The 12,013-nt window shown below is 34.6% G+C and overlaps 1 protein-coding gene across 1 annotated transcript in view; it reads left to right on the top strand.

Annotated features, from left to right (window-relative positions):
* The first annotated feature begins 10,460 nt into the window (after positions 1-10,460).
* Positions 10,461-12,013, top strand: part of LOC135219458 (ethylmalonyl-CoA/methylmalonyl-CoA epimerase-like) — an 86,114-nt gene continuing 84,561 nt past the window's right edge. The window contains exon 1 of the mRNA XM_064256249.1: positions 10,461-10,619. The gene's annotated coding sequence lies outside the window, so the exon portion shown is untranslated. The remainder of the gene's footprint in view (positions 10,620-12,013) is intronic.

The raw sequence follows: 12,013 nt of genomic DNA, 5'->3' as shown, positions 1-12,013 counted from the left end.
AAAATCAGCAAGTCATTGGATTCAGACCACTTGTCAGATTGAGTGAAGAATGAATCTAGTTAATTAACTAACGTCAGATGAATACAATGGTTAACTACCATGGTTGAGCGTGGAAACCACGAAAATAACAGTAGCAGAAGCATAGCAGAGGTGTAGCTAATTAGTGCTCTTTATTGTTCATGGAAAGGTGACAATGAGAGAGAAGGAACTACTAGACCTAAGCTTACTCCCAAAGAGGTCTGGGAATGTGCACTTCATCATAATGGCAGAGAAAGTGCAGCTGATGGGGTGATGACAGATGTAGCAGTAAAATGGAGGAGATTGCTGCTCAGACTTTGCACGAAAGGTACTGCCAGATTTCCATATATAAAATAGGCATTATGATGAAGTTTCTGTCAGCTCAGAAATTCTGTTCTTGGAGAAACATCTGATGAGGTTGACCGCAACGTGATGTTTAAAATCTGTAAACGCTGGCTAAGGATAATCTGTTCAAGTGGACCAAGAGTTTCTTAAGCTCAAACATTGCCTCGATTCTCTCTCTCTCTCTCTCTCTCTCTCTCTCTCTCTATATATATATATATATTATATATATATAGATATATATATATATATATATATATATATATATACACAGGATAGGGATTTGGGCCTGTGCCTTGTTCGGTTAACATGCAAGTAGCAATGGCATTACCCATTCAGCTATCTCTCTTAATTGCTGAATGAATAACGTCACTACAACCCACATATCAACCAAACAAGGCATAGGTTTAGATCCTGGTCAGATGTGCGCATCATCATAAGCCCCTTTGATATTAAATGGTTATTTGTGGTTTGATACATATATGTATATGCGCGGTGTGTGCAAGTTGTAGAATATAAATTTCCACTTACTTTTCTTTTTCTCTTTTGATTATCTGTTTGGTTTTTTAACACATGAACGGACCAAGCCCACAGATGTTATTACCAAATCCATAGATGTCAGTATCTATCCCGATACAGAATGTACTGCAAGCTTGATTTTATTTTTGACTGACGGGCTCCTAATCTAAAGATATTACTTATTACTTATAGTCACTGGGCATATAGTCATTCTTACTCTGTTTTAAAACAAAAACAGATAGAAAGTTAAGAAACCGAACACTTAAAAAGTTAGAATCTTAAAACTATAGAACAATACATAAATTTTTAAAGCTTTCAGAAGTACAATTTTGCTGCTTAATTTTCTCACACATTAAGAAGCATCAGTGCCAATGATTTGACATTACCCTTTACACATATAAATATAATTAAATAGGTAAAGCATCAAGAAATACACAATACTTAGCCCCACTCGAACAAATCGGTTCATTTGTAGTAAAAGTATTTTTTTCTTTTTTTGGTAAGGGCTTCATTCATCACGTAAGCCCATTAACAACATCTAGAGAATTCTCTAGACCTTGCCCATTTACGTTAGAACTTCACAGAGCCGTAATCATTAGCAGAATAAAACCACTAAATCAAGATAGCACATGCCATTGCTGCCGTGTAATAACGAGCATTACTTCTCGCATTGCGCACGTAGACAAATCTGAAAGATAAAGTTTGGACATCTCTCGGGTCTCCTGCACCTCAATACTGGGAAAACGCCGCCGTCCCATTCGGAAGGCCTCATAAATTATTCCAAGTTCCCTGTTATTGGCATCAATAGATGAACGTCTTATTTGTATTTTTAAGCAATAAGCATATCATTACTAATTTGTTTGTATGGTGTTTTTACGTTGCATGGAACCAGTGGTTATTCAGCAACGGGACCAACGGCTTTACGTGACTTCCGAACCACGTCGAGAGTGAACTTCTGTCACCGGAAATACACATCTCTTACACATCAGTGGAATGCCCAAGAATCGAACTCGCGGCCACCGAGGTGGCAGGCGAAGACCATACCAAACACGCCACTGAAGCGCTTCATTACTAATTTACTTGGCTTTCCGTAGTCGACCTAACTTGTTGACCCTTCTTTGTTTGGCGCCGGCCCTATTCTGTGACTCATTAGTATCCACGTTGAACAAAAGACGCCGGGATGCCGAACCTGCTGACACATGAATGCTGCTGCAGACTGGTTTCTAGAATTCCCATGACTATCCTTCACCCTCGAGTCTAGGATCGTTGGATCGTCGCCGTCCTAAATTTTTTACTGTCTAGGTGTGACGAACACTATCTTAGAAATAGTGTTCGTGTTTTAATTTTGCTTTAAAGTTATCTCCAGCTGATAGGCAAGTATGAATAGTCGTTACTATTGGTGTAGTATGTCGATAACGAAAACAAAGAGCCGGCATACGAAAGTTAAATTCTTGCACAAACCGTGGTGCAGCGGATACCTATTATATATATACAACATTCCTCGAATGGTTTCATAGTGGTATTAGTATTTTTTTTTTTTTTTTTTGCGCCTACCTATTCATCATTAAGGTTAGCGGTACGGCTGGGGGCAGCGCAAGTACCATAGCGTTGCAAAAATAAATATTAAATGGATAGTTTATTATAGCTCTTCGCCTTATTTTGCAAAAAAAAAAAAATAAATAAAAATAAATATAAAAAAATAAAAGGATAGTTTATCATAACTCTTCACCTTATGAAAATTTAAATAAAATAGTCCACATTATAAACACAATTTTCCCCAACAGTTGCTCAGTGTCCATATGATACAACTACCCTTCATGAAACTTACATAAAGAAAGGGAGTAGAATATTCACTACGAGCATCGCATTGGAAATGACCACCCTTTTGCTCGGCATATGACCTAAGTCCCGGGAACTTTCTTCCTATTGACGAATTATGCACTAACAATGCAGATCTCATTATGGCGTCCGATATTCTCGGGAAAAAAAAGATAGAAAGGTAAAAACCTTTATGGTGATTTCCTCTTACCTTTAATGGCAGGTAAAGAACGGTAGTCGTTGCGAAATGTCTTACCCGAAAGAAGTCGAGGTCATTAAGAAAAATCTGTTCTGGCATCAAGAGGAAGGGAATCGCAAATTTCACTCATTGTCATTATATGAATTTCGGAAATATCTGCGTGAAAGGTTGTTGAGTGTAAACGACTGGATGTCTTCATCCAAAAGATTATATATAAATGACTGAAATCTTACAGGGAATGAAATCCTGGAAGGAATTAAGACTTCATTGAACCCGTTAGAGTAATTGCAATAAGAAAAAAAAAAAAAGTGTATGCTGAAGTGAGATGCGTGAAAACGTTATTTTTGCCTACAACAATAGTATGTAACGCCGATAACAATGCGCGCGCGCGCACACACACACACACACACATATATATATATATATATATATATATATATATATATATATATATATATATATTATATATATATTAGATATATATATAGGTGTGTATGTGTATTATTATCTGCAACCTTGATTTCTCCGTCAGAAAAAGAAAAAAGGAATGAGCTGTGCCTAGGTCATTCTTTTCACTTATCTGAGGGTGTTAATTCCTAACACGAAAATGCTTTACTTCATCTTTAGATGTTTGCGCTGGAACCATGAATATATATATATATATATATATTATATAAGAAACGTACATTTTTATGTGAAATGAATGAAAATATTATCTTTGCCTGCACTAATATATGATGTACAATCAAGATAATTATGAAGAATATATATATATATATATATATATATATATATATTATATATATATATATATATATATATATATTATGGTGGTGTGGTGTGTGTGGTGCTAGCTAACACTAAAGATGAAGTAAAGTATATTCGTGTTAGGAATTAACACCCCAAAATAAGTGAAAAGAATGACCTTGGCACAGCTCATTCCTCTTTCTTTTCTAACTGAGAAATCAAGGTTGCAATCTCTAGGCGAATCTGTCACGCTCACGCAACGCAGTTTTCAAAAGGCCTGACATGTATCATGACAATTTCAAAAAAACATTTTCTAAAAGGAATCAATTATTCTATCAATCACAGAAACGTAATCAAAACATGGGCATGCACGAACAGACTTCATGCTGGTTTTAAAATGTAAAATGAATATCATGAAAGCTTCTTGAAGGCAAATCCGTCTTAACAATCATGAGACGATGTTTTTCTTAAGGCTAATCACACTCTTATTTGGTTACAGGCCCCTGGAGTCCGAGCCAGTAAAAAAAAAAAATTGTCACCTTATCCCAACTAATTTTGTAACAACACTCAAAAGGCAAAAGCAGGAAAATGCCACAGCTTACTGGACTTGGTAAACGGCAATGAAATCTCCTTGATCGTTGATATACTGAGGGACCTACTGCAGCATACCTCGATACTTTCAGCGAATGCAGTAGCTCGAAAAAATTCATATCTGAGAAGGTCAATGTTGCATTATAATGTTCCTGTAGACTTCAAAGTAGTGTATAAGGGACCTGTACATTTGACATATCTAAGTTTATCTGTTCTTTTCACAGAGAACCCAATAAACAGTCAAGGCCTAATTCTTTTTATGTTGTCTAGTATATATGTATATATATATATATGTATATATATATATATATATATATATGATGGGGATACAATCCACAATGAAGTAAAATCCTCTTGTAGTATAAAATATATATATCTTTGTACAGGATTAAAGCTTTTTTTTTTTAGTGAACAAGACCACAGTTGATCGTCGAAAGCTTTAATCCTGTACAAGATATATATATTTTAAACTACAAGAGGATTTTACTTCATTGTGGATTGTATCCCCATTTACTTAGAGGTACAACATAGTACCTGGCTTCTGCATATATATATATATATATATATATATATATATATATATATATATATATAAATATATATATATATATATATATATAAATGTCTGTAATATGGCCACTGCCTTAAATCGACACTTATTCGGCCTTCCATTCACTACATCCGTTGAAGGTATGACCTTATTCGTTTCTATGCCCAAAGAAAAAAATCCCATGGATGTAAAGTTCCTCTCTAGCTGGAAGTATTTTCCTCGCGTGTAATGGAGAAATACTCTGTGTGCACGTAAGCACAAACAGAAACACTTTCTTAAGTACAGTACATGCGTAGTACATGTACTTTCGCCTGAAGCGGAACCTAGTATGGTCAGATACTACAGTGATTCCTCTAAATTGAAATCAAATGATGCCTTGAGAGTAGGATTTTTATTTGTATTTATCTTACATTTCTTAAATCTGACAGGCCAAGTTATACTTTTGGTGAAGTGGCGTTTCTGCACAGAAGGGGACGATTCCATTCATCTGCTGACTGCCTAATGGGGTTGATGTTATTTGAAACTTCTACACAGTAACTGGAGAGAATTTCAGTATCGACTATGTGCAAACCTTGCTAACTACAGACTTTTTATGTCATCTTTTAACTTCTTCGCAATGAAGTTCTTGGAAGGATCAATGTAGTTAGATAGGTTCTTGCAAGCAGTCTATACCAGGAAATTCCCTTCAGCTTAATGGTAGAAATTTCAGATGCTATTAATGTTTTTTTTGCATGACACCTATCACATTAAAGCAATTTTTAATCAGTGCATAGAAGAAATCATCACTTCCTCTATGGATATGTTACTTCACATAACAGTATAACTTTGTCTGGCCATTCTAGTTAAAGATGTAAGGAGCACAAATAAAACCCAGATTTTAAAGGCATCCTTTAATATAGAGTAACCATCAAAATTTTGAGCCACATTAGGCAATCATGCAAAAATGCATACTGTACTTATGGGTGTGTTTGCACATACACGTTGTATTCTCCTTTATACGTAAGATAAATATTTGCAGTTATGGAGGAGCCTTATATAAGTGGAATGGAATGGAATATATAGTTTAGGCCAAGTACTGAGACTTATGAGGTCATTTAGTGCTGGAAAGGAAATTGAGAAAAGGTAGGTTTGAAAGGTGTCGCAAGAGGAAAACCTCTCAGTTGCACTAAGAAGTAATTGTTAAGAGAGAGTGGATAGCAAGATGGAAGAAAGATATGAACGGAGGTACAGTAGAAGGAGAAGTGCAAGATAACAAGTGTGGGTCCGATATCCTTAAAAAAACAGAAGTAAGTTGTCAGTCTTCCATAGGACTGGAGATTCTATTCTAAAGGATGATAATTATGATATGGGTCTGCAATTTAAGCTTCTGCTATGCATGGTCATTCATGAACCCTTGGGACTCAGTAAAATTCCAAAGAACTTCATTAACATAGTCTACAAGGTCGTAACTAGACATGGGCAAAATTGTTACAGTATAGCATATTGTTAGAGATTTATAGGATAAAATTATTACAATAAATATGTGCGAGGTCATGGATAAACAGACAAAATTGCAGTGCATATTGTGAGAACTTTAAGGATAAACTGAGTGTATATGAGGTCATGACCCACATCGCAAGAGGTTTATAAAATAAAGTAAGTAGAACGGGTATATATGTGAAATCATGTCTAAATGTGACATAATTAGTGCTACTTTGTGAGAGCTTAATAGGATAACATAAACATATGATAAATTACGACTAAAATGTACCATATTCCCAGAGTAAATTAAGTAAAATGCTATATGTGATGGTATGACTAAATATGCTCAAAATTGTTGTACCATATTGTGAGATCTTTATAGGAGTTAACTGAATACTGTAAGGATAAGATTGTTTCCATATGGCATGAGGTATGATTAATCCCTGAACTAACACTCAGAAATAATAAATTGTAGTTTAATAAAAATATATATATATATATATATATATATATATATATATATATATATATATATAATATATATATATATATATATATATATAGTGCATGAAGCTCAAGCTTTTTCTGATGATAAGGGGACATTCTAAAAAAAGAAAAAAAAAAGTAGTATGAGGGGGAAGGAAGATGCCAAGAAGGCACACCAACAATAGGAATAAATAGCATTTCACTTAACATGACTATCTAACATTTCAAATGACTATTGACAATCACAATTCACCAGCTATACATATAAAGCTTATCACATGCAGTATCTTGCACAAAGATGAATAATGATGAAAAACAGAATATGTACATACTACTAAATGTCAACTTAATACATAACAAAAACAATGAATTATGAAACCAGAGAGCAAATTGCATAAGAAGCCTAATCAAACCAAAGCAGTCTTTTTATCAAGACACCAAACAACTAAGTGAATTGTTTTGGTGCATGGAAGTGCATGCTTGCTACCAGTGACAATGCCAATTAAAGGTAATAACACTTAACAAATTCCAATTTAAGCTTGGATGGTAAAAGGACTGATAAAATCCAGAGGACACCCTAGCCATTGGGTTCCTAAGATCATTCAGCAATATAAAAAAAAAATGGTGAAATAGCATAACACAAAAGGGCAAGAACTAAAATTTTCAATTCATTCAGCTTTCAAGAGTTCAAGTTTGGTCTTCTATTTCAATACATGAAGAAATTAACTGTAAAATACATTATAATAAACGTGGTAATCTTTTATAATAGTAATTTTTATAGTAAAAAATTCTCAGATCTTAAGAGACTATACTCAGATCTTAAGAGACTAAGACAGTACACACAAACTTACTGTGGTACACACAATGCATTTGATTTTGATATTTTTTCATCAAAGGGCAGGTAGATATTGGCATTTAATCTGTGTTCACAAATATCTACCTAACCTACCCAAGAATGTTTAGCAATGAGTTATAGGACACCCACTGAATACTGTGCACACAAAAGTTATAAGATAACTGAAAATTTAATAGAAATAAAAATTATAAAAATTAAGAAAAATTTATGCTTGTTTTCAACACTATAAGCACTAAAATCTGAATTCATCTTACCATGGTAGATTAACTGTAAACTGCTAACATATATTTTACTGTAATGGTAGAGGAAAAGAATGATGACAAAATACATTTTATTATAACATTATGCATTCATGTACTTCAAAATGCCATAAATACAAAGCATGGGCTTTTACAATTTACATGTTTATATTAAAGCTATTGAAGCATTTCTTATTTTTTCACCTACAAAATTTCAGCACTTATGAAATACTTTCATATTTTGTTCAGTACAGCTTTTCTATAAAAAAAGAAGTTTTAACACTATAGTAAGCCACAGCATTACTGTACATACTCTAGTAGTCCATATTTCATAATTTTTCACTGATTCTGGATAAAAGTTCTTCAATTTTCTTTAGCCTCAACACCTCATTCTTGGAGTGTTCTTCAAATTTTTCCTCAATTTTTTTTAATAACCTCTCTTCCAATGCTGCTAATTTTTCATCAACTAGATTTCTAATTTCATTGTATTCCTCCTTGTCCCTATTACATTTGCATCCTGAATATCCACTGTTTTCCCCATTTGTTTCACTTTTATGCAATATGCTGTTACTGCCAGCAGAATTCAATAAATTACCTGAGACCGTGCTGGAAGTTGAAAGCATGTCTATTACAGACCTATATTTACTACAGTCATTTGTAAATGACCTGTCACCACAAGAAAGAGCCTGTAACTGGTCAAGAATATTTGTCATGGGTTGTGAAATTGCTGCAGTGTTCTCCATTTTACCTTCCAAAAATTGATCTTTTTGAAAAATATCACTCATACAGGTCTGTGTATTCAATTTCAAATCATGTTCTTTATTCTGGTTGTTAAATTTACATTCGTTCCCACTACCAGAGAAGTCATTTCCCTTTTCACTAGACAAGCGATTTTCAATTAGAGAAAAGAGCTTGGGCATTTGTACATTGTCTTTAGAGTCTGTCAAGTTTTCTTTTTCCTCATATTTGTTACCATTCTTACAATCTAGCTCATAGCATTCCTTCGAAAACTGTTTATTTTTTCCTGCACCAATCATCATGGACATTAAGGTCATAGGGTTACTGCTTAAAAACTTATTGTTGTGGTCACCAATCCCACTGTTAAATCCCTCGAGCATCTGGCGAAATTTATCTGCGTCTTTTGACAAATGAACTCCTTTATTTTTGAAAACGGATGACAAATGCTCTTTACTAAAATGGCCCCCATTAAGACACACGTCTGGTCTTTGAAGTAGAGTCTCCAAGGTTACCGCAACATGTAAGCTGTAAACCCAGACCGAATCGTCAATACACAACCCCTTCAATTTTATAAAAACGACATCTTGAGGGGCATCGAACTTCACTTCGTTGACGTACATCTTAGAATCTCCAAAATCACCCATAAGAACACCATGGACTGTTGTATAATATTCTTCGTGAATTCCAAGGCATACTTCCATAACACGAGATTCCGATAGAATTTTTAAACCGCTTAAAAGCTTTCTCTTCTGAGACTTACATGCACTGTCACCAGACCAGTCTTTCGGCTTTCCACTGCCAAAACATTTGCTGACAAACCTAAGGGTACATTCCTTTGGGTTTTGTTCAGGCACACGGACCAAACTTACGCATTTCTCTTCATCTAGAAGATCTACTAAGTCGCCATCGGGCAGTTCATCTGATTCTTGCACAATATCGCACAGCTCGATACCATTTTCGGGGGGCCAACTCGATTGTACATCCATTGCGTATTGTTGTTGTTGACATGACAGCTGCGGAAATGGAAGTCTTATAGGGATGATTGATATAAATAAAGGTACCTTTCCATCACCATTTTCATATGAAATTTTACTATAATATAATCATAATTATAAGAATTGATTAGATATTGATTTAATTTTCCTTTCAGGGACAATGACTTCTACTTCTCCCGGGACCCAATTAAGAATAAATAATTTTATCTCGAAAATAAGGTATTCAAGTTATTTTGTTTAAATATCACTTTATATAAACCATATTAAGTAATCAAATTGGGAATGTACTGATCCAGTTGTTTGTTGATAGATATTATACTAATGGTCCTTTTTATTTCTAAAATAGTACAATATTGTGTTTGGAATGGTATATATATATATATATATATATATATATATATATATATATATATATATATATATTATATTATATATATGTATGTATATATGTTATGTATATATATTCTATTACAGTATTATTAGCATAGCTAATTGTCCAATTTCTGAAAGACCAAATTGGAGATCACGATATTATTTACGAACACCAAGTCTATAAGATGTAGGTAGTAGGTACCTAAGCTATCAGTCGGCCAAGCTTCCTACTCGTAGTAACAGAGCCAACATATTCATTAAATAATTTTGCTAAATGATACTAATCGCACAAACGTGTGGTATATTAGTTTCTTGGCTGTGTAACACTAAATTATTATCTCGAGTTTATGAAGCCAATAACCAAGCCATAAAAACAGCTTAGGAAAAATGTTTACATGTTAAAAAATACAAAGCGTTTATAGATATTTAAATACGGCATTATAAGTACCCAGTTGGTTCCGATTTCAAATTACAAAAGAAATTACAGACGCAACTTTAAGAATGTTACTCTCCAGATGGTGGATTCATAATGCAATAGCAGTCATCGAAGCACCTTGGTTAAGTAACAATTTTGCGTAAGAGCATCAGCTGTTTCAGGGAGGAATCCTTCTGAAAAACCGGAATCTTCTGTGTATCGCTAGAATTGCCGTGACGCTCTGGTTGTTTAGTTTAGATACCCCAAGAAAGGGTAAGTTATGACACTTGTATACTTAGGTAGTCGTTACAAGCTTTGTTTAAAGTGTAAAATAGGTGCATCAGAGATCACCTAGCAACTTTTCTAAACTCTTTTGGCTAGGTAGGTAGGCTATATACCTAGTAATTATACTACTAGGTAGTAGCCAATACCGTTAGCCTATTGTAGACCAGCCAAAATGGCCATTCGATGTAAACTATGGTGGCCGTTGGTGAGTCGTAATAAACTTCAGAGTTGAGAATTAGGATAGAAGAAAATAGCTATAGGCTAGGTAGCTATTGGCTAATTTAGGTACCTAGCTAGACTACCCTACTAGTAATTACTAATGTCCAGCCATACTACCTAGGTACTACTAGTTAGCCTACTATACCTAGCTAGCCTAGTAGCTACTAGGTATACTAGAAGAAGAGTGGACTTCGATTTCAAGAGGTAGGGTAAAATACTGAATGGCCACCTGGCGGCCGCATCTACCATAGGGTAGAATATCACGACAGGCCAACCCTCATCACGGTGGACGGGTCTTATTCACTCGATATTTAATTGGTGAAACATGAATACAATTGCAACTCTAAGCATACCATTTAAAAGACTGAAAGTTTTCGTCAACATATTGTGATATATTGAAAAAAAGCCCCATACGAACTAAGATAAGCATGTGAGCTCTTCGTAAAATATGTTTTCAAGGCAGTTTTGAAAATCCAATATGGCGGCTACGTTTTGCATGACGGTTCTCATCAAGTGACGGCCACCATCTTTCCCCAGCCTTCCCAGCACTCATTTGAACAATGTTAGCGTATGTATGTAACGTTTATTGATCTTACTCAAGATTGCAGTTGTAATCAGCACAATAAAACAACATTTTGTTGCCTATATTAGTGAAAGTATGAAACTTGTTATTCCCGGGGTTATGGTTGGAACTGAATTCATTCTTACCTTGTAATCAGTGGTTTTATCCTTACTGCCATCACAACTGAAACTCCACATGCTTATTATTTGATTGTAATTATACACATTTTGGTTCTTAATTCACTCCACAGTGCACTCGAACCACAATTGCTGTTCGTGTTTCCTAAGCACTCACTCCGTAAACAAAGTTACGAGCAGGCAGACGACAACACTGATTATGAGATGCAAAGCTTTATTCCCTTAATTGTTTACTTTACTCAATATTTAGTTTAACTCCTACTTCAAAATGTTTATTTATTTAATTTATGTCCATTATCCCTTTTTTGCAACCAAATTAACCCCCAAATTTACAAATGTTTCTGATGTATACTTACGAGCAGATGACGTGAGGAAAAATGGCTCATCGTTGCCAATCTAGTGGAGCGTCACATACGCCGATGCATTTAACAAACTGTTTCGATGAATTCTAGTTGTCATAGTAA

This window comes from Macrobrachium nipponense, chromosome 1 (genome assembly GCF_015104395.2).
Source record: "Macrobrachium nipponense isolate FS-2020 chromosome 1, ASM1510439v2, whole genome shotgun sequence".
Lineage (NCBI taxonomy): Eukaryota > Metazoa > Arthropoda > Malacostraca > Decapoda > Palaemonidae > Macrobrachium > Macrobrachium nipponense.
The sequence above is the reverse complement of the archived record's forward strand: the minus strand, read 5'-3'. Positions and strand labels throughout refer to the sequence as shown.